General features: G+C 34.2%; 1 long non-coding RNA gene across 1 annotated transcript in view; it reads left to right on the plus strand.

Moving 5' to 3' along the window:
- The window catches only part of LOC138702013 (uncharacterized), a 36,829-nt gene extending 13,748 nt beyond the window's left edge, over positions 1-23,081 (plus strand). Inside the window, exon 2 of the long non-coding RNA XR_011332766.1 lies at positions 21,463-23,081. This is a non-coding gene — a long non-coding RNA (uncharacterized lncRNA). The remainder of the gene's footprint in view (positions 1-21,462) is intronic.
- Positions 23,082-25,276: the final 2,195 nt, after the last annotated feature.

Genomic DNA, 25,276 nt, shown 5'->3' on the forward strand with positions numbered 1-25,276 from the left:
CTTAAAATAATATATATGTACCTAATTTCATTTTAATTCATATTATTTACATAAAAATGATGGTTATTGCTCTGGTGTTTCCTAAGATGCATAAGAGTAATTTAGCATTGAGCTCACTATTTTAAAAAGTGTCAAAATAATAACGTTCCTGCGCTCATAATTTACCCACACTATTCGTTTCCCATGTTCCTTGAAATAATATATATGTACCTAATTTCATTTTAATTCATTTTATTTACATAAAAAATTATGGTTATTGCTCTGGTGTTTCCTTAGATGCATATGAGTAATTTAGCATCGAGCTCACTATTTTAAAAAGTGTCACGAAATAACGTTCCTGTGCTCATAATTTACCCACACTATTCGTTTCCCATGTTCCTTAAAATAATATATATGTACCTAATTTCATCTTAATTTATTTTATTTACATAAACAATGATGCGCAACCGAGAGAGTATGAGACTCGCATTGAGGAGGTCACGGGTTCAAATTCTGTGGTCGAGTATAAAGACAACTGCCGGATTAGAATTTACATGTCATGATTCATCACCACCTCAATTACCAATACGATAAACATTAATCAAAATCTATAATTAGTTATGGTTACGTCACCTTTCTCGGGGTTGATTGCTATCCCAACATGAACATCTGGCATGGTTGCACAACCGACCTCTGGAGCGGATGCTATCCCAATGGTGGCGCCAACATCCAGTCAAGTATGTTCCGGATCTGTGTTTGCGTTATCGGATAGAGCTTTCAAAAATCGTTTGAAGACTTATATTGCTCTAAATCTAACAAATCATGAGAGTGAATTAAACGATATTTGAGAATGCATCACTGATGAAATCCGAGACATTTTAAAGAGACATTTAAGTGAGTACTCTACTTTAAAACTTAACATATTTGTTGAGCAAAATATAAAAAAACCCAATGATATTTCAATAAATGTTTTTGCACTTGACGAGAATGATTATGTATTTCCTCTCAGGATGTGCGAAATGGAATTACCAAATCATAGGGCTTTGTTATACATTAGTAATGATAGAGAGTTTTGGATTTGAAATACACAAGTTCATTATATGTTTGTATGACGAATGGTATAAAACCTGAGGATATGGAAGCATGATTGAGAGTCATGAATGTCACAATTGTGTGAATGTTAATGATTAAACTGACCTAGTCATTGTGGATTGAGGATGGGGATGTGCTTGGTAAAAGAAAATAGTAACAAAATAACATTATATGTATATATTGATTCATAAAAAAAAAAAATAACATGTAGTGAGTATTCAAATACTTTTTCAGTTAGTGAATTCCAAGACAATCCATTGCTTCCAAATTATACACATAACTGGTGATAAATTGTTCCAAGAATTCTTTCTTTTCCACACCCTTTGTATAAATACACTGAATCAGCATCATTGTAATTAACATAACCAATACGATTAGTTTCACGGCGTCCAGTGACGGGGTGGTTTCAGCACAAAACAGCATCCTTGCTGTAAATTCCCGTGGAGACGGCAAGTTCTTTTAAAATACAGTGTTGTTTATTCAAGCTTCTTGGAAACCTTGTACGTCAGTTATCATAATGGACGTCCTGAAACAAAATAAAAGCGGCGTAGCATGATACCTATTGTAAATTGTATAATGTCACAGAAAAGAAAAACGCAAACACATATACTTACATTTTTAAACATATGATATGAGTAAAAGCACTTTATACATAATCCAATAAGACACTTTGAACATTGTGTTCGAACAATGCTCTTACACCCTTTTTGAGCACATCTCTTCCTCCCTTTCAATGGGATATATTGAACCCAATGATTTATACAATCATATCGAGATACTCCATCATATGTAATCGGGGAAGAAGTTAGTTGCACACCCAGTTTCTCTGTCCCCATCATTGCAAATGATGCGAAAATGGAATTCTTGTTACATATATATATATATATATATATATATATATAACAACTTGTCGAAAATGTGACCTATATTTTACAATATGTTGAAAATGTGACATGTATGCAACAACTTGTTGAAAATGTGACCTATATGTAACAATATGTTGAAAATGTGACATGTATGCAACACCTTGTCGAAAATGTGACCTATATGTAACGATATGTTGAAAATGCGACATGTATGCAACAACTTGTCGAAAATGTGACCTATATGTAACAATATGTTGAAAATGTGACCTATATGTAACAACTTGTCGAAAATGTGACCTATATGTAACAGTATGTTGAAAATGTGACATGTATGCAACAACTTGTCCAAAATGTGACCTATATGTAACAATATGTTGAAAATGTGACATGTATGCAACAACTTGTCGAAAATGTGACCTATATGTAACAATATGTTGAAAATGTGACATGTATGCAACAACTTGTCGAAAATGTGACCTATATGTAACATTATGTTGAAAATGTGACATGTATGCAACAACTTGTCGAAAACGTGACGTACATGTAACAATATGTTGAAAATGTAACATGTATGGAACAACTTGTAGAAAATGTGACCTATATGTAACAAAATGTTGAAAATGTGACCTATATGTAACAACTTGTCGAAAATGTGACCTATATGTAACAATATGTTGAAAATGTGACATGTTTGCAACAACTTGTCGAAAATGTGACCTATATGTAACAAGAATTCCATTTTCACATCATTTGCAATGATGGGGACAGAGAAACTGGGTGTGCAACTAACTTCTTCCCCGATTACATATGATGGAGTATCTCGATATGATTGTATAAATCATTGGGTTCAATATATCCCATTGAAAGGGAGGAAGAGATGTGCTCAAAAAGGGTGTAAGAGCATTGTTCGAACACAATGTTCAAAGTGTCTTATTGGATTATGTATAAAGTGCTTTTACTCATATCATATGTTTAAAAATGTAAGTATATGTGTTTGCGTTTTTCTTTTCTGTGACATTATACAATTTACAATAGGTATCATGCTACGCCGCTTTTATTTTGTTTCAGGACGTCCATTATGATAACTGACGTACAAGGTTTCCAAGAAGCTTGAATAAACAACACTGTATTTTAAAAGAACTTGCCGTCTCCACGGGAATTTACAGCAAGGATGCTGTTTTGTGCTGAAACCACCCCGTCACTGGACGCCGTGAAACTAATCGTATTGGTTATGTTAATTACAATGATGCTGATTCAGTGTATTTATACAAAGGGTGTGGAAAAGAAAGAATTCTTGGAACAATTTATCACCAGTTATGTGTATAATTTGGAAGCAATGGATTGTCTTGGAATTCACTAACTGAAAAAGTATTTGAATACTCACTACATGTTATTTTTTTTTTTTATGAATCAATATATACATATAATGTTATTTTGTTACTATTTTCTTTTACCAAGCACATCCCCATCCTCAATCCACAATGACTAGGTTCAGTTTAATCATTAACATTCACACAATTGTGACATTCATGACTCTCAATCATGCTTCCATATCCTCAGGTTTTATACCATTCGTCATACAAACATATAATGAACTTGTGTATTTCAAATCCAAAACTCTCTATCATTACTAATGTATAACAAAGCCCTATGATTTGGTAATTCCATTTCGCACATCCTGAGAGGAAATACATAATCATTCTCGTCAAGTGCAAAAACATTTATTGAAATATCATTGGGTTTTTTTATATTTTGCTCAACAAATATGTTAAGTTTTAAAGTAGAGTACTCACTTAAATGTCTCTTTAAAATGTCTCGGATTTCATCAGTGATGCATTCTCAAATATCGTTTAATTCACTCTCATGATTTGTTAGATTTAGAGCAATATAAGTCTTCAAACGATTTTTGAAAGCTCTATCCGATAACGCAAACACAGATCCGGAACATACTTGACTGGATGTTGGCGCCACCATTGGGATAGCATCCGCTCCAGAGGTCGGTTGTGCAACCATGCCAGATGTTCATGTTGGGATAGCAATCAACCCCGAGAAAGGTGACGTAACCATAACTAATTATAGATTTTGATTAATGTTTATCGTATTGGTAATTGAGGTGGTGATGAATCATGACATGTAAATTCTAATCCGGCAGTTGTCTTTATACTCGACCACAGAATTTGAACCCGTGACCTCCTCAATGCGAGTCTCATACTCTCTCGGTTGCGCATCATTGTTTATGTAAATAAAATAAATTAAGATGAAATTAGGTACATATATATTATTTTAAGGAACATGGGAAACGAATAGTGTGGGTAAATTATGAGCACAGGAACGTTATTTCGTGACACTTTTTAAAATAGTGAGCTCGATGCTAAATTACTCATATGCATCTAAGGAAACACCAGAGCAATAACCATAATTTTTTATGTAAATAAAATGAATTAAAATGAAATTAGGTACATATATATTATTTCAAGGAACATGGGAAACGAATAGTGTGGGTAAATTATGAGCGCAGGAACGTTATTATTTTGACACTTTTTAAAATAGTGAGCTCAATGCTAAATTACTCTTATGCATCTTAGGAAACACCAGAGCAATAACCATCATTTTTATGTAAATAATATGAATTAAAATGAAATTAGGTACATATATATTATTTTAAGGAACATGGGAAACGAATAGTATTTGGGAACGTTATTTCGTGACACTTTTTAAAATAGTGAGCTCAATGCTAAATTACTCATATGAATCTAAGGAAACACCAGAGCAATAAATAAAGGAGCTACCACAGTGTTTTCAATAGCGTTAGATACAATCGGTGTCAGTCCGTGTTTTCCCTAATCGTTTGTGATCTTTCGCCTAACATACTCGTATTCACATCATCTGCATAGACAAGCAGCTGATGTAACCCATTCAATTCCAAACCCTCTCTGTTATCCTTAACTTTCCTAATGGCTAATTCTAAAGCAAAGTTAAAAAGTAAAGGCATCTCTTTGCTTTAGTCCGCAATTATTTGTTTCATCTACGAGTACGTTGACATTCTTAACTCTTAATAATAAATAATTAATTTTTAATCACATACCTTAATGTTCATCCTCAGCAGTAACTAATTATAGATTTAATTAATGTTTATCGTGTTGGTAATTGAGGCGGTGATGAATCATGACATGTTAATTTCCAATCTGGCAGTTGCCTTTATGATTAGTCAGATTGGTCGGTAAGCCATCAGGGAGAATTTGATCAGCTCTATAAAAGAGTACCTTACATACTGTAAATTCAATATTCAATTCTACCCAACTCGTACAGATACAATTGCTCCTTTGTAAAATAACTCCGCTCCATTGAGTTCAATGGTAATATGCGTCTAAGGAAACCATGAAAAAGTTCAGTCAGGTTGGTTGGTTACAAACTTTGAACCCATGATCTCCCGGATGCGAATCTCAAACTCTTTCGGTTGTGTATCACAGTCTATTTATAACTAAATAATTTCCATTTAAAGACTTATATTTTAAACCAGCAGGGAGAATTTGATCCACTTCTTTTTTATATTTAACTCTTCCATTCGAAATTGTCGCTAATGCAATAGTAGTGATATTCATTATTTTACTTTAATATGAACCCGTGACCTCCTGAATGCGAGTCTCAAACTCTCTTGGTTCTGCATCATTGTTTATGTGAATAAAATAAATTCAAATGAATTAGGTATATAAATATTATTTTAAGAAACACGGAAAACGAATATGGGTAGAATATTGCGAAATTAAAAGACACATAGCTAATCGTATGTTTCATTGTTAGATTCACCTATGAAGATTAATGTTTATCGTATTGGTAATTAAGGCGGTGATGATTCATGACATGTTAATTTCACAATCTGGCAGTTGTCTTTATGACTAGTCAGATTGATCGGTCACAGAATTTGAACCCGTGACCTCCTGAATGCGAATCTCAAACTCTCTCGGTTCTGCATCATTGTTTATGTGAATAAAATAGCGTCTAAGGAAACCATGAAAAAGTTCAGTCAGGTTGGTTGGTCACAAACTTTGAACCCATGATCTCTCGGATGCGAATCTCAAACTCTCTCGGTTGTGTATCACAGCGTATTTATAATTCAATAATTTCCATTTAAAGATTATATTTTAAGCCAACAGGGAGAATTGGATCCACTTCTTTTTTATATTTAACTACAGCTTTCGAAATTGTCTCTAATGCAACAGTTCGTTATTTTACTTTCTCTACCCATTTTCTCAATCATGGTTAGCGCGGTGAATGTTGTATCGATACATGAACCTTGCTCTCAATGTCATATTAGACATCTAAAGGAAGGTCATGGGGCATGTGGTACTCTCACACATGTCTCTTTCTCAGTCGAGTAGTTGGAATGTAAGCTTAAACACGATTCTACAGTAGGCTAATGTAAGTTCATTGCATCTAATTAGCAGTCCCATATTCATTAATCTGTTATATGTGTACTTAATGTTCATAGAAATCGGTTCGGCCATTATTGCGTGAAAAGGTAACAAACATCCCGATAGACAGTCATGAAGTTAAATTGAAAAATAATTATAATATGTATACCGGTATTTAAAGAAATTTTTTAAAATTGTGACCTTTCATTTCGATACAGTCTTCAGTTCTTTTGTGCATATTATCGCACTATAGACTATTGCATCTAATTCCAATTACCAGTTTCGTCCTTCGTACTAGTAACTCAGGTTGAAATAATTCTACTCTATAAAAGAGTACCTTACGAACTGTAAACTCAATCTTCACTTCTACCCGACTCATATGGATAAAATTGCTCCTTTGTAAAAATAACTCCGCTCCAGTGAGCTCAATAGTAATATGCATCTAAGGAAACCATGAAAAAGTTCAGCCAGATACTTTGAACCCATGATCTCCCAGAAGCGAATCTCAAACTCTCTCGGTTGTGTATCATAATCTATTTATAAATCATGTGCATATTATCGCACTATAGACTATTGCATCTAATTCTAATTACCAGTTTCGTCCTTCGTACTAGTAACTCAGGTTGAAATAATTCTACTCTATAAAAGAGTACCTTACGTACTGTAAATTCAATCTTCACTTCTACCCGACTCATATAGATATAATTGCTCCTTTGTAAAAATAACTCCGCGCCAGTGAGCTCAATAGTAATATGCATCTAAGGAAACTATGAAAAAGTTCAGTCAGATACTTTGAACCCATGATCTCCCAGAAGCGAATCTCAGACTCTCTCGGTTGTGTATCATATTCTATTTATAAATCAATAATTTCCATTTAAATACTTATATTTTAAGCCAACAGGGAGAATTTGATCGACTTCTTTTTATATTTAACTAAAATACCATATTAAACATAACGATAATTATTGTAATGTAGATTTCACATACTATCACTGAGCTTATTGTAACGTGAGATGACTGATAGAGTATAGCAACATTAAAAGACACACAGCTAATCGTATGTTTCAATGTTATATTCACTTATAAGAAACACGTTTGTATTACTCTTCGTAGTCTGAATACGGAAGTAAAATAAAGAAATGGGGTATGTCTGTTTGTACCCATCCAGCGTATTACGAAAAAGATTCCATTTATTTAAGGCGGTCTTGCACAACAAACAGGGAATATTATTTATTGTGACATTAAAATACACAAAACTAATCGTATGTTTCAATGTTAGATGCACCTATAAAAAAACCTTTATTATTATCATCATTATTATTATTATTATTATTATTATTATTATTATTATTATTAATTCTGGAGATTGACTAGTAATTATAGGTAATTATTCAAGTGAGCATTTACTTGGATTTTATGAACCTCCATGTAAAAGAAGTTGTGTGCATGAGCGTCTTTAAATAATAAGAATAGTATATTTTATCTACTTTTATTTACTCGTAATAAACTTACAGTGCTTGTGCATAAACTTGTTTTTAGTTTCGATGCGAATTGGTTCGGCCATTATTGTGTGAAAAGGTAACATAGACAGACAGACAGACATACATACAAACAAACAAAAATGTCAAAAATACGATTTGTGGTCTGAGGATGGTTAATTATACATGTTCTGTATATCCCTTTGTACTTTTAACAACTGATGTGAGAATTACCAGTCTACTCCGCGAATGTGCTCTAAATCTAACAAATCATGAGAGTGAATTAAAAGATATTTGAGAATGCATCACTGATGAAATGCAAGACATTTTAAAGAGACATTTAAGCGAGTACTTTGCTTTAAAATTTAACATATTTGTTGAGCAAAATTTGAATTCCCATAATAAACTAATACTTATCAAAAAAAAATTATTAAAAAATGAATGTCACGTGTTAAAAAAAAAAAAACTGAATGTGATGCACTGATTAATGTAATTAATGATGTACATTTTGATAAGAATCATGCGTTAGATCTATGCATCACGACGTGTAATTATAAATGTAAACACCATTTATTTTTTGGAAAAGGATTTATTATTATTATTTTATTTTTATTATTATTATTAAATTTTCTGAGGAAGGAGTAAGGTGAAAGATTTTACTTCCTCTGACTGGTTATGCGTCAATCTATCTTCAAAAGTCCAAGTCTTTTTATGTATATCCCTTTGTACTTTAACAACTGATGTGAGAAATTACAGTCCGCTCCGCGAATGTCTGGAATCAGGTAAAAGATGTTTACTTCCAGCCATAGATAGAGTATAAATCATGCTATTTATGCCTCTTTAAATACAGCAACCAGGTGACTGTTGAAGTGAGTTTTCTTCATTGTTATTATGCTGTACATTTCATTCACGTCTAGTAATCATAGGTAATTTTTGAAGTGAGAATTGAGTTTTCTCCACATATTTGAGTAATTTTATTTATTTCTACTCACCATTCCGCTATTTCATCTTTTTGAATTCGATTTGATGCATTGTTTTACTTCCACCAAGGTGATACACTTTCTCTTTCAACTGCGGTGAACTGCTTGGGCGCTGCTTCAGACAGCTGCGTCCAGTCAATGTCATATAGTCGAGGACTCACTTTCACTTCCACGTGCGGGATTCACCTCTCACACAGATGGCTAAACCGACTGCGTAATACATACTCATACATATTTCACAACAGAAAATTATTTTCAACTGGCCAGGAAACAGGCGGTGGTCGAAAAAAATAATACAAGTGTCAAATAAGACCTATAGGAACATGTGTATTCGAAACATCCACGCATATCGAGTGATTTACCTTGGCTCTTACGTAACAAGAGCTTTCATTTGAACTTAACAAACAATGGACCTTGAAACTTATGTAACACAGCTTTCACTTCATTTCAACATTCTCTCCATGCTCATTCGTCAATCGCTTTCCCACACCACTCGCTTGCAAATCCCCATTCACCAATCACAAACCAGCTCCCCTTATCCCTCCTTTGACCACGCCCCCTTTCCCCTATCCCTCTTTTGGTCACACCCCGTTTCCCCTATCCCTCATTTGGTCACGCCCCGTTTCCCCTATCCCTCATTTGGCCACGCCCCCTCCGGCCCTCCATACCCTCCGACCCTTGACGTCAGCTTCATTTCCTTACTACTTTTGTTGAAACTACATTGGAAGATAAGGTACGTCCATTATATTTTTTGTTTAGTTTGATTAAAATGTACCAATATTTAACGTACATAGTCATTTTTTTATAATTTTAAGTCCATATTTAATTCCATATTTTGGTAAAAATCCATATTTAATTCCATATTTTGGTAAAAATAACTACATATATATTTACATATTTCATATATTTTTAGTCCATATAAATCCGTTCCCTGCTTATGAAACTGATATAGAACCTGCCCACGCCTAGGAGCTGCGTGAGGGAGGGACGGGAACTGTGAAGGTGATGTCACTCAGAGCGATAAGCTCTGTGAAGGTCAGTGAGGCATTATTTCTCAAGTGAGTCACGATGCCCATCCATACTATAGGCCTAGATCAGTGATTCCCAAATTTTTTGAAGCCGTGACCCACTTTTCTTTGCGATTCCCCACTCCCGTACCGGTACTTAACACTATTCGAAAAATAGAAATCCCTGTAAAATCGAAAACAACGATAATTTTACTCAAAACCAGTGGAAACACCCAAAGAACGACCAAAATAGAAGCATATGGTGCAACAATGACACGAAATGACGGGACATTGAAGTAGTCTCATTGTGGAATTACAAATAGATAATGACCAGTCTGCGGTCTAGGGTCTCCTAGTTACTAGACTGAAGTTTAGAATGCACGGAGTATTAATGACGATATGACCCATGGGGTGATGTGGCACAATTGGTTTCGGAACAAAGTTCATTACATAACATCTTTCTTATTGCTCCTTGGGATGGGTCCGTGCGATCACTACATGTAGGTCTACTTGAGGTCCTGTGAGTAAACAAGTATATTTTATGCTCGACCATGCCGAAATGTAATAATTATACACCTGTTAGCAGTCCTTTAATGCATGTCATTAAAGTACACCTACTCATTAAAGTACAGATCTTCAGCCAATCACAAGTCAGCTTTGTACCGTTATATCGATTATTCTCGGATATGCAATCGACAGACAATTAGCGAAAAGTCACGGAGGCTGGAAATCCAATACTGTCGCAGAAGGTTATGTTCTGTTACTATAATAATTAGCGTTAATTGTAAGTAACATTCAAATAAATTCAATTTGTCATCTCGTTTTTCAATTCTAAATCAATTTCCAGGTTATATCAGACTAATGTTTATTCTTATTCTGTGCCAAGGCCAATGACATTCGGCCTCGGAAAAAATCAATACTTTCGCGTCTGCGCACATCTCACAATTCACGTTAGTTCGCACATAACCATAAAAAGACCTAATTTTCAATACTTTCAAGTTAGAAATATGGTCGAGCATAAAAAGTCGTATGAAACTTGCCTATAATGGTAATTAAGACGCTCGTATGAAAATTATGAAACTCGCTTACGCTCGTTTCATAAACAATCATACTTGCGTCTTGATTACTACCATTATAGGCTCGTTGCATAATGTACTATTACCGTATCTAATTTCATTTATTTTTTCACTTAATTACTTATGTATCCATATTTGTGTTAGCGTTAATTCGGTGTTTGATACATTCATAGTAATGAGGAATATGTCGAAAATTTATTATTATTATTATTATTATTATTATTATTATTTTACTTTATAACTGCTGAAGCATTTTTTTTTTATTTTTGTGTTCAGCGTTATTTACTTTCTAAATACAAAATAAAATTATTAATAGGTCTACAACTCTTTTGTTTTATTTTGTAAATAATTTCGCGACTTCTTCAGCTCTTTACAAGACCCCCCCCCCCAAGGAATAGTGACCCACACCATGGAAACCACTGCTATAGGTTATGAACTGATCATATGAGATGTTTAGGAAAATTTTTAAATTAAAATATACTAGTGGCTTGTGCAGCAAATGCTGCAAACTAAGTTCATTAGACGTTCAAATAAACATTTTTCAGATTTATGTTCATTGAAGAATACCAGACATTCAGAAAGCTATTTGCTTCCATAATAATGAAAGATACTCTCTCTCGAGCCAATACTGAAGAGAACCACGCATATAAATATCTACACCACACCGCCATTAACTATATGAAAAAGACCCAACCCCACTTGATCAATAACTATAAAAATATTTGATTTTTAATAATATTATTATCTTACGTAAGTTTTATAGCTTTCAGTAACATATACTATATATACTATATAGCCGCCATTCAGTAAAATATTGATATCAAAATCTAATTTAAGTTATTCTCTACATCTACTTATATAACCCCAAAACTTTTCACTTTCATATCATCAATATAGCATTAATATGTATAATTAATGAAAAATAGTCACATCATGGCATTAACTACAATAATATTTCATTTCTAATGTAATAATGTCACCAAACCACCTCAAGTTTTGTAGTTTTTAATATCCAATACACAGCTGTACCCAGAAAATTACACACCACAGAATCGAACCTGTAAATTATTTTTAGTAAGTTAAGTTTTTAATAACCAATTTAATTTGAGCTCTAATTATGTCAGCATTCTTGCAGATCATGGCCTTCGTGTAATATTGTTTGCTGTAGTGTGTGTTTCGTTTTATTCTGAAATGCAATTAGCTAGTTTAGCTAGTTCTCAAAACTGACGAAAGATGGATTTTGGAAAATAGGAAAATTATGTTGAAAAATTGACATTTCACTGAAAACTACTATTTTTCTGAAAAACTTTGAGTTCCAAGCTTCAAAATGAGGGGTCATTTATTAAAATCCGTTCAGCCGTTTTCCCGTAATTTCCATTACCAGTTCAAATTATATAATTATATAGATGTCATAATTTATTTATATTTACTACACCAAAAACCTCATCAAATCTATAAATTGAAACATTGATTCCTTCCTTATTGTAGTTAAGTGAATGATTGCAAAAACACAAACAGATCATTTTTTGGTGAAAAATGTTATTTTAACGAGACGTTAGAAAATTGACGATCGTTAAGATGAAAGTCGCCAACAAAAATCTGAAGAACGTTTTTGATACTGTCCGAATGTATTGTGTCCTTACTAAAATTCTGTAGGATGACTGACTGGTAGGAGAAACGATACAAATTTTATTAGGTGGTATTTTTAAAAACTGAAGAGAATAAAAGTATGTGAGAACCAAACATCTCGACAAATATGTAGGCCTACTAAACTATTTACTGAAAATACTATATTGAGACAATAGTTTGTTACTAACAGACTTCATTTGTTAAGATTATATAAAGCTAATTTGTGGAAAAAGACTTCTTTTATTCTTGAGACCAGAAACGCAGCAAGTTGTATTTTGATTTACTGGAGAGCTGGTTATCTAATACTGTAATAAGACGAGCTATAAAGCGTTATCAGGAAGCTGAACATTGAAGCAAAATATTTTTGGAATGTCTGGTAATAAAATATCAGCAGAGTTTATGAGAATGACTGATCCGAATAAACACAACGATTGGTTGAGTTTATACTTTAAACTTTCGATTACACAGCAACTCACAACATAACATCGTCCAATACCTTTGAAATAGCTACTCTTTTCCGATCATTAACATTCAAGACGTTTAGCTGCCTCGATTTATAAACACATTAAATACGCGCAGCTGTTCAAGGTCAGAATAACAGACATTTAAAGAAAAAAATAAGACACGTTTGTCAAGGTAAGCGCGCCCATACGACGAGCAAACACAAGGAGAGACGAGGATATTTGTATTTGTAACTTGCACATCCATGTTAAGCTAAATTTGTTGTACAAATACGTAACGGAACGGAATACTGGATGCTCTGTAAATAGTACACATATTTCTTTGCACTATAGCTAATGATTACACAGAATGCTTGCCATCTCCTTCCTTCACGGACGTAATGGGGAATTCCCTCGGGGAAAGTGTTAATTGTCACGTAATGGAATTCGTACACTTGTTTCTTTCATACTGATTGATCAATTGGTAATTAGAATAATAGGTGCCAAATCTAGGAAATCGTGTAGGGCTATTTAAAAAAAAACTATAAATAATGGCCATGGCTTGTCAGCAGCCTATATTTTTTTCACTAATAATCTTCCGCGTATGTAATCATGAAAACTTTGTAACTAATGCAACAGTTCATAGCATAAATACGCGTCAAAAATGACTTTCATACTCCATCGGCAAGACTATCGTGCTATCAAAAAGGAGTGCGTTATATGGCCGTAAACATTTTTAATAGCCTCCCTATGGATATAAAAAATGAAACTCAAAACATAAAGATTATTTAGGGCCAAATTAAAGAAGTACTAAATTTCTTACGCCTTCTATTCTGTAGGTGAATTCATGACATTCAACAACGCTTCATGAACATTTTGTGTTCTATTAAGTATTGATGAAATTATTGGGGATCATCACTGTGGTTCTCGGCGTAATAGATCGCCAATTGATCAGATTTTTTGTATTCGACAGATAATGGAGAAAAAATGGGAGTATAAGGGTACAATACATCAGTTATTCATAGATTTCAAAAAGGCATATGACTCGGTTAAGAGGGAAGTATTATATGATATTCTTATTGAATTTGGTATTCCCAAGAAACTAGTTCGATTAATTAAAATGTCTCAGTGAAACATATAGCAGAGTCCGTATAGGTCAGTTTCTATCTGATGCTTTTCCAATTCACTGCGGGCTAAAGCAGGGAGATGCACTATCACCTTTACTTTTTAACTTCGCTCTAGAATATGCCATTAGGAAAGTTCAGGATAACAGGCAGGGTTTGGAATTGAACGGGTTACATCAGCTTCTTGTCTATGCAGATGACGTGAATATGTTAGGAGAAAATACACAAACGATGAAGGAAAACACGGAAATTTTACTTGAAGCAAGTAAAGCGATCGGTTTGGAAGTAAATCCCGAAAAGACGAAGTATATGATTATGTCTCGTGACCAGAATATTGTACGAAATGGAAATATAAAAATTGGAGATTTATCCTTCGAAGAGGTGGAAAAATTCAAATACCTTGGAGCAACAGTAACAAATATAAATGACACTCGGGAGGAAATTAAATGCAGAATAAATATGGGAAATGCGTGTTATTATTCGGTTGAGAAGCTCTTATCATCCAGTCTGCTGTCCGAAAATCTGAAAGTTAGAATTTATAAAACAGTTATATTACCGGTTCTTCTGTATGGTTGTGAAACTTGGACCCTCACTCTGAGAGAGGAACATAGGTTAAGGGTGTTTGAGAATAAGGTGCTTAGGAAAATATTTGGGGCTAAGCGGGATGAAGCTACAGGAGAATGGAGAAAGTTACACAACACAGAACTGCACGCATTGTATTCTTCACCTAACATAATTAGGAACTTAAAATCCAGACGTTTGAGATGGGCAGGGCATGTAGCACGTATGGGCGAATCCAGAAATGCAAATAGAGTGTTAGTTGGGAGACCGGAGGGAAAAAGACCTTTGGGGAGGCCGAGACGTAGATGGGAGGATAATATTACAATGGATTTGAGGGAGGTGGGGTGTGATGAGACTGGATTAATCTTGCACAGGATAGGGACCGATGGCGGGCTTATGTGAGGGCGGCAATGAACCTTCGGGTTCCTTAAAAGCCATTTGTAAGTAATTAAGTATTAAGTATTGATACTGTACTAAAACTTTGTGTTGTACCAGTAGACTATATTGTAAAACTCTTCTGTATATATTTCAACTAGACTGTGACTATAATTAAGACTTTATAGTACTGTACACCTAACATTTTTTTTTTCGTTCGACTCTAGCTGTGAAGCAATGTACGAATACCATGAAATGTAAATAAATACATCTTCTAGTATTAAAAATTTAATGCCATTATCACGTAGTAAGTCGAATCTATTTAACATGTTCGATTCTGTTAAATTAAAAAATTAAAGGTTAAATTTATTACTACGCTAATGGCAACCAATATTATAAATTTGGTACGACATTTTGCAAGCAGCTGGTCGGATTGCGTTCCCCCCTCCACGCGATTCTTTTTGCTGCAGTGCTTTACGAAACCGTTTTAAAAAGAACGCAAGGATACAATAAAAAGCCGAATTATTACGAAACGAGTAAAACGTGTACTGAGTGAGCGAGAGTGTGGGTATCAACTTCGCTAACTTATTTCTATTGAATGATTCAATTTTGGAGCAACAGTAGAACGAAAACGGCGGGACAAACAAAATTAAGAAGTAAATTTTTCTCTTCCTAATTGCTTTGTCCAACACAAATCTTATACAGGATGATTCACGAAGTTTTACCGCCACTAATGGAGCATTTTCCTGAAGTAGTTTGGAATATAAATTTCTAATAAAGTTTTTTCTTATTTCACATAATTCAGAAATAGGTTAATTATTGATTTTCTGAACGTGTAGGTGTGAATAGTGCTCTCAAATGTCAGCGCATGATTATTGCTTATGGGTGTGGATTAAGAATCTTGTGTACCAGATTAAGGTAAACACACGTGATGAATTAATTGTGCGCGTTATGGACGCCGCAGCAATAATCAGGAACAGCTCTGATAAGTTAGAATGCAACGTGCGCCATTCTTAAGTGTGCGAGGTAGAAGGTGACTGACACGTTTGAAAATCTCTTGTAATAAGAGTTGATCAGCATAATGAAGTTTACAACAAGTAAGCAGTTACAAGAGTGGAAACTGTATTCATTTTTTTTTTTGTGTTTTCTGTAGTGATATTAAATTCTGCCTCTACTTTAAAATTTTCAATAACCTGCAGAGACTTATGATGCGTTTCCAATTCACTGCGGGCTAAAGCAGGGAGATGCACTATCACCTTTACTTTTTAACTTCGCTTTAGAATATGCCATTAGGAAAGTTCAGGATAACAGGCAGGGTTTGTAATTGAACGGGTTACATCAGCTTCTTGTCTATGCGGATGACGTGAATATGTTAGGAGAAAATCCACAAACGATTAGGGAAAACATGGAAATTTTACTTGAAGCAAGTAAAGCGATCGGTTTGGAAGTAAATCCCGAAAAGACAAAGTATATGATTATGTCTCGTGACCAGAATATTGTACGAAATGGAAATATAAAAATTGGAGATTTATCCTTCGCAGGGGTGGAAAAATTCAAATATCTTGGAGCAACAGTAACAAATATAAATGACACTCGGGAGGAAATTAAACGCAGAATAAATATGGGAAATGTGTGTTATTATTCGGTTGAGAAGCTTTTATCATCTAATCTGCTGTCAAAAAATCTGAAAGTTGAATTTATAAAACAGTTTATATTACCGGTTGTTCTGTATGGTTGTGAAACTTGACTCTGAGAGAGGAACATAGGTTAAGGGTGTTTGAGAATAATGTGCTTAGCAAAATATTTGGGGCTAAGAGGGATGAAGTTACAGGAGAATGGAGAAAGTTACACAACGCAGAACTGCACGCATTGTATTCTTCACCTGACATAATTAGGAACATTAAATACAGACGTTTGCGATGGGCAGGGCATGTAGCACGCATGGACGAATCCAGGAATGCATACAGAGTGTTAGTTGGGAGACCGGAGGGAAAAAGACCTTTGGGGAGGCCGAGACGTAGATGGGAGGATAATATTAAAATGGATTTGATGATAGGGACTGGATTAATCTTGCACAGGATAGGGACCGATGGCGGGCTTATGTGAGGGCGGCAATGAACCTTCGGGTTCCTGAAAAGCCATTTGTAAGTAAGTAATGTAGAGACTTAACTACAAGTCGAATCCTATTTTTTGCTCCATTTGACCACACGAAGGCTCTCCCTAAGAGACGGTAAAATTTCGTGAATCACCCTGTAGAATCTACCGGCGACCAAAATCTAGTCCTTTAGGTGAAAATCAGTCAACTGACCTAGCTACGACTGAATCACTCATACAGAAGACTGTTTTACCGCACAGGTTAGGGTCACGAAAAGTTTACAATGTAGAAATCAGACTGCGATGTGAGAACACGCCCTCGCTTTCTACAGTCAATCAGGTCGCAGCGTGGAAAAGGTACATGCGGGTAAATCATTTGTCATCCTCAATAACTAAGCTAGGTCAAGCTTGTCAAATGTACGATAAGTGATACCAGTAACAACCAGTGTTATAGTAGGTGAAAGCATGGTGATCAGATTTTTAACACTGAGGAACATTGGAAGATGAGTTGTATTATAAATAGGGTGAAATAGGGTAAGCATAACACTGGCGTTAGTATGAAATCAATTGTAAAATCTTGCTTCAGATTGACGCAGAATACTGTAATAAGAGAACCTTAATTTATAACGGTGCAAGTTCTGTTAGATTAAAATTTTAATAAAAAAAATAATAGACCTAGCTTAATTTTACATACATTTGTCACAAAAACTATTGTGAACATTGAAATACCTAACCTTTTTTTCCCCCCGACGCACGATGGCCCATGGAGGCCAAGTCTATCAGCTGACTGCCAGTCTCACATCCACATGCCTTAGCAGAGGTGAAAGATCATCCAACCAGTATAGGGATAACGTGTGGTTAGCACACCGATCCCTCCCCTTCCCCCCGTTGTAGTTGGCTGAGATATGCCATGTTTTTCTGAGTATATAGCATAAGAAAGGTACGTCAGAACCTTCCATACACCAGGAAATCTTGACATCTATGTATGTGCTTACTATTTTCAATTATCATTACAGGAATAAAATAATTATTTGCCCTATAAGGCGAGGTTCACTAATTACGGACGTCTGAAATATAATTTATAAATAAAAATAAACGTAATGTATTTTTTTAAACTTACATTTAAGAAGATAATGTGAACTCACCACTTGGCGAAAAGTCGTCCTCCCCTTCGTCCATAACCATCCTCTTCACTCGGGCTACAAGCACTGCCAGCAGGTATCACAATGTTTCTCTCACATTTTCCATTGTCACTTTGTTTTTCCAAAGTTTTGTTTAATTTTATACCCGCGCGATGAGGATCTTCATTACCATTTTTTTTTCGAAATATTCGCGCGCATAGACACGCGTGCTCACACATCAACTGTTCAATTTTTTGTCTGCGTATCCTTGGCGGACACTTTTTTCCCTGATGCCAGCATTACCTTCTCCAAAACACTACATTTTTCTTGAACACCAATCTTCAATTCTTTTTTTTATAATTTCACTTCATATCTTATGCGAGATCTCCATGGTACTACACATTCAATTGCAGAATTTGCAGCAGGTTCAATATCTGAATTCTCGTTTGAACTCATTTTAACAATGTTTGTTTATTTCTCTTAGTACTGCTGTTCTTCTGTTATAAACAAAAACATATCGTGTTCAAAACCAATCAAACAAACATAAACGAATCGCCTTTCGCACGAATAAACTAATGATAATGCAATCGCCTCTCCACAAAATACACATTCGAAACTAATAATAATAATAATAATAATAATAATAATAATAATAATAATACAATTAGGCCTACTATTATTAAAAATTAATTTTTTATCAAAGTGGATAAAACGTTGTACGATATACTTATCGCAACTTCATATTACAATACTCGACTGCTTATCAAACGAACCCTGTGGCCTCGTTTGACAACTTTCCAATCACGTATTGTAATATTAAAAGTTACGATAGTCATATCTTAAATAACTAAAACAGTACATATACTAGGTGATCAAGTCTATACGTCATTTTGAGCAAAAAATGTCATATAAATATAGGTCCAATGATTAATATTTAAGAAGCTGCAATTGTTCATATCCTAAGTAGAAGTGGCTGTGAGCAAAATTAAATAGTACCGTAGTTTCCCCTATGGTCCACATTTGTCACATTTTTCTTGGTATATTCAATACTATTCATCCAAATTAAGTGAAATTTTGGCTTCGGACTCTTGTAAGTGTTTATTAAATAAATAATGACATATGTGTTTGGAATTATTTAATTACAATTGTTGAAAAAATAATAAGCATTGGTACATAGTTGTATTCTGAGTTGCCAACTATGGTCCACTCATATATTCATGTTTGAAAGCATGAATGGACTATAGCTGGATCTGTAATTATTCGTAAATCAATAAATTGAGTTTCTAATTTAAGGGTAGAAACATAATCTAGGACAGAAATATTAAAAATAAATGAAAAGTACATGGATTCTTTTTGTTAGTACACATTCCATAAACACACAATAAACAAGTGAAATCTGAAAGTAATTTTCCTGCAATAATGAACAACTACACTCACCGGCAAAAATACCGGGCCACCCTAAAGTTTCTCAATTTTTTTTATGAGGTGAGAATCAGAAAACCCATTATGAAATGAAGAAAACATTGCTTCCCCCCCCCCCAAAAAAACTCTTTTTTATTATCACTTGCGCTATTATTTTCAACGCCAAACAATGGATATAATTAAAAGGCGTAAAAAAAGGTGTAAAAACTTACAAATTGTTTCAATTATCTTCCAAAAGTTCAACTGATTTTGTGGCCGCCCAGATGTTACTAATAGCAGATATTGCCTCCCCTCAGTAATTGCTGCTTCTTACTATACATGAAACAACAGCTCCATTGTTCTCACTTCCAAAACTTTCCCTGGCCACAATCCCTCTCATAAGTAACTACCATATAACTATGTGCCTTTAGCATTATTTTAACAGATTTCGTCTTCTTTTCCACATCTGACTCACTGTTTGTAAATAGGGAGAGTACATCGGAAACATCATAATCTGTATCCAATTCAATTTCATCGATCTCATAGTCACTTATAGGGACGGTTGTGATCCTTCTACCCTGAAGTTTTCGTTTTACCGGACCATTATTCGTACTAGTACCATTGATGCTGGAACAGCCTGTTTCTTTATTTACTGGACTATAATGTTAAATGGTGTTTTAGAATATACTGAGATACCGTATTTGCAGAAGTAAATAATCAAATTGTTCACATTTCATTAAAACAAATATTTAAAAATGAAATACAACTATGGTCCACGAAAAATTGTGGTACATAGTTGAGGACTGACTTTCCTTCAGGTTAAACATTTTTCACGCAGTGTCCTTTACCTCTGCCAATGTAATTATTACGTGAAAGTAAACACTATATAGCCAGGTTTAATTGTACAAAGAATCATATATCTATAACGTACCAGTTCTACAGAGGAGAGCTTAATAAAACAGACAATCAGAAACTGAATGATTTCGTGTCTTCACACATTCAATAGAACGATTCACACTGACCTTGTTAAGCATCTATATCATTGCCACGTGTAATGGTAGATAGAAAGATCTATGGGGAACATAATTCCATCACAGTGGCGCCTTAAATGGCAAACACCGAACTCTTGGGGGACTAAGTAGTACATAATGCATTTTGGACCATAGTTGGGTGCCTGGACCATAGTTATGGGAAATTATGGTATCAATAGAAATACACAGAAATATTAAAAAATGCTGCATGTCTATTAAACAGACAATAAGCACACCTGTAACATATTAATGAAGACCATTTACTTTTTTTCAAGACAGTATTATATTATTTGTGTTTTAATTCAAATATATCACTAATATTGATTCTATTTTGAAAAATATAACAAATATAACTACTCATATTCACTTAATATTAACCCCAAAATCTAACCTACCCATCATTCCATTGATGACTTTGAAGGGATATGCGAAAATACTGATCTATGGATGACTGTTCATAGTGCTAGTAAATTTGAGAACCTCTGTAATGAAGTATGAAATAATAAAAAATTCCAGCCTGAAGACACTCAGGTTGGTAACCTCAATCTAAATTCTACAGGATAAAAGACGATATCCTTTTGCAACAATTCTCTTAGAGAAATATAAAATTCTAAAACTTGTACAAGAAATATAGTTTTGCGATAATAATGTTATTTACAAGTATATAACAAGTTCAGAGGCTGATGTACGCGTAAAAAAAAAAAAAAAAAAAAAAGGCTCACCTATGTGATGCTTTAAAAACCTCACAACTTCAATAGTAATTCAAATATAATTTGAAGTACCTCTTATTTTGCAGATGATCCGAGTTGCTGCTATTGTATCGCTCCTGCTACTAATCTGGATATCTATTGTTGCTAGTCAAGACTCCATACTGCTTACGATGAAGCCCATACTTCCACCATACCAAGGTGGGCCTTGGGTATATCCGAAGCCAACAACAGCCAGACCAACAATTCAGCAACGATAACTACTCCACAATTCACACAACGCTCAATAAATTGTATTCCTTGCCATTACACGTTTTAATATTCATCATAAGGAAGATACATATTTAACACTACACTAATGTCTTACATTGGAAACAACTTATTATTATTGTTATGATGGAGCTTCAACTATTGTTTCTGCCAGATTATGTATCAGTATGGGATAATTTTTCTCGGATTCTCAGTCGGGTGAGTTGAATTGCTGATTTCAAGCTTTCAAAGACTAGCTCCGCCATTTTCTTCAGGGATTTTCAGAGATTAATCGAAAGCTTGGAATCAACAATCCAACTCAACTGAGAACCCGAGAAGAATTATTCCCTATTCAATGCCAGGAAAGTACAACGCATCAGTATATTTCTATTGCTGTAATGGTTAGGTACATCTGCTAGCATAAGTAACAGTTTTCAGTCATGTTAATTTTACATTAGCTTAATTGTTTACAGTCGCAATAATGTAAATTTAATCTTTTGTTTTGTTATGATCATGCAGCATTCTGGAGGACCCATTGTCTTTGTAATGTGGGCATTTAAGACCACATCATTCACAGATCACACAAAGATCTTTAATTTCAATGTCATAGTCGGTAAACAAACATGGCGTCCCATCAACACCTACAGTTTGGTGTTTATTGAATTTTAAACCATTTATTAAACTTTCTGTTGAAATGCTGTAAGAAATGTAATAGATTTCTTATTAAATTAAATCAAATCAATGTAATAGTGTTGAAAGAATGTCATTTCCTATAATGTGTAATTTTATTCAAAGTTATACCACAATCAAGTATATACAGTCACGAAGCTTGAGTTGTGAGAGTTCTAGGAACAATAGACTGTGCAGGTACTATTTCGCACTGTCTGTGATGAGGCGATAGTAACGATCCTAGTGGTTAGCAACTATCTATGAATGCATATTTACTATGTATTGAGCTTCGTGACTGTATATACTAGACTGTGGTTATAAATCTAAAAGATTGATACTTATAGTTATGTGACTAGATTTTATTTTCAAAAAGTGTTACTACAACAGGGAATTAAAAATATTTATATTGCAATTTCGATAACTATCGCAGTTAAAAAAAATGACGATAATTGAAGCTCGACAGTATTATTTAAAATATGCATTGTAAATTGGATAATCTTTCTCAGGTATGCATTTCATATTTACACAAGATATTAATTGTTGAATTTAAAATAGTTTGTAATAATTAATTTCAAATTGACTGTAAAGATAAGAGCATCTACAACATTTGTCCGAAAATAATTTCGAATAAATCTATGTTCAATTAAATTAAGATATCATTTCTCAGATGGTCAAAATTATGTTTCATTTGGCAGTAGTTCAGCTGTATTTTAATGCATTCACTACTCTGTAATGCTATTGTGCTTAAAAGGAAGTTGAATAAAGACCTGCAATTTTGAAAGACAAATAATTATTTGACATTTGTGGTTCTCCTTCAAGGAACACTTCTGAGGTGATAGCGACAGCAGTATTTCTGTTGAGTATCAGCACTTGAGTTGTCTACAACGTTTTGTATGAATACATCACGAAACAGATATTTCTCTGAAGAGGAATAACGTGAGAACTGTGATGGCCTAACTTGCAGGGCACTGTAACCTCAGAAAACATTATACAGTGAGTTCTAGTGAACATTCCCATTGCTTCTGCTGGCTGATCAGCGGCTACAGCAGCTGCTTGCACCTGTCAAGTCATGGTACTTCACTGTACTAAAACTTACATGACGGCACAATTCAAAAGGGAAACACTCAGAATTTAAAGTTTTGAGACAATTCAATTTTAAAGCTTTATGTTGCAGTGAAAAATCCAATTAACTCACTTTAATTTTAAATTTATAGCAGAGGCCTACATCGGATATTTTCGCTCGAGTGCCAAGTAGTTCATAGCATAATCCGATAGGTAGCGCACATGCATGATGGGTAAAATTGTCACGAGTGATAAATCCTCGAACAGTATAAGCCGAGCAATAGACATTCGTTCTTGTTACAGTGATGAACTGTGTAGTAACATCATAGATGTTTATCATTTCAAAACTTTCCAGTGTTTAACTAACCTCTCCATAGTAAAACTACAAAACTTGCTTTAAAATGTAATATAAATGTTGTAGGTAAATGTTTTTTTTCCCCCACACAGGAGTGATTTTGTTTTTGCCACATCTGATAGATGTTATTGGATGTAAATGTTATTATTATAAACGGAGAACACAATCACGATAATGCAAGAACTGTATCAAGTTTTCTAGTAGTAGTAGTAGTAGTAATAGCAGTAGTAGTAGTAGTAGTAGTAGTAGTAGTAGTAGTAGTAGTAGTAATAATAATAATAATAATAATAATAATAATAATAATAATAATCTCTACTAATTAGTGTAACAATCTTTGTGTCTGTAACAATCGTGCAGCATGATTATTCGTTCTATTATATTTTCTGTGATGTTATCTCTGTTGTTGTTGTTTTCTAATGCCAGGCATTTGACAATAAAGTCATTTGACCTCTTGCACTCCAATATTTTTCAAAGATATTATCATGACCAGCCACTGAAGCACAGATTTTGAGGTGTTCCGAATCCATCTCTTGGTTTGAGTTCCACAATGGGCAGTTAGGGGACTGATATATTCCAATTCTAAGCAGGTGTTTGGCCAAACAATCATGGCCTGTTGCCAATCTAAATGCAGCTACAGACGATTTTCGTGGTAAATCGGGAATTAACTGTGGATTTTGATGCAGAGAGTTCCATTTTTTCCCTTGGGATTGAGTTATCAAGTTTTGTTTGTTGAAGTCTAAGTATGTAGATTTAATAAATCTCTTCACAGAGTAATTAATATGTAGATTTAGTATCAGGTCTGTAAGTAGCAGTGCTGCCCTTCTTTGCTAAAGCATCTGCATTCTCGTTTCCCAGGATTCCACAATGGGATGGTATCCATTGGAATACAATTCTTTTATTGAGTGATATTAATTGAGAGAGCATTTTAGTTATTTCTGCTGTTTGAGATGAAGGTGTGTGTTTAGAGACGATTGATAGAATAGCTGCTTTGGAGTCTGACAATATAACTGCATTCTTAAATTTACTGATGTGGCATAAAAGATTCCTGAGACATTCACTTATTGCAATGATTTCACCATCAAAACATGTTGTTCCATATCCAAGAGATCTATAAAGTGAGAAGAGACAGCACGTAACACCTGCACCGGCACCTTGTTCTCTGGAGATCAAGGATCTGTCAGTGTATAAATGAAGCCAGTTTTGTGGAGGGTACCTAATATTAATTGTCTCTAAAGACAATTGTTTCAGTATTTCAGTGTTTACTTCTGATTTCAGTATTTCTTCTGTTAAATTTAGATTATAGTCTATATTTAATAGAGTTAAAGGGTTTGGTTTAATTTGTAAGTTTTCTTTTAAATTCGGGATATTGATTTTCTGTTTTAATTCTTGAACAATGGATATGAAACTTTTTTGAGTTTTCAATCTACAGAGAGGACTGTATGAATGCCAATTGTTTCCTGGTAATCTGATAAGTTTTTCATATTGAATCAGTGCTTTTTCTTCTATTGTCATTTTGATGCTGTTAATATTAGTGAGGCATCTCATAGAATCTATTGGCGTTGTTTTGA

The sequence above is a fragment of the Periplaneta americana genome, chromosome 6, assembly GCF_040183065.1.
Source record: "Periplaneta americana isolate PAMFEO1 chromosome 6, P.americana_PAMFEO1_priV1, whole genome shotgun sequence".
In the NCBI taxonomy this organism is placed as follows: domain Eukaryota; kingdom Metazoa; phylum Arthropoda; class Insecta; order Blattodea; family Blattidae; genus Periplaneta; species Periplaneta americana.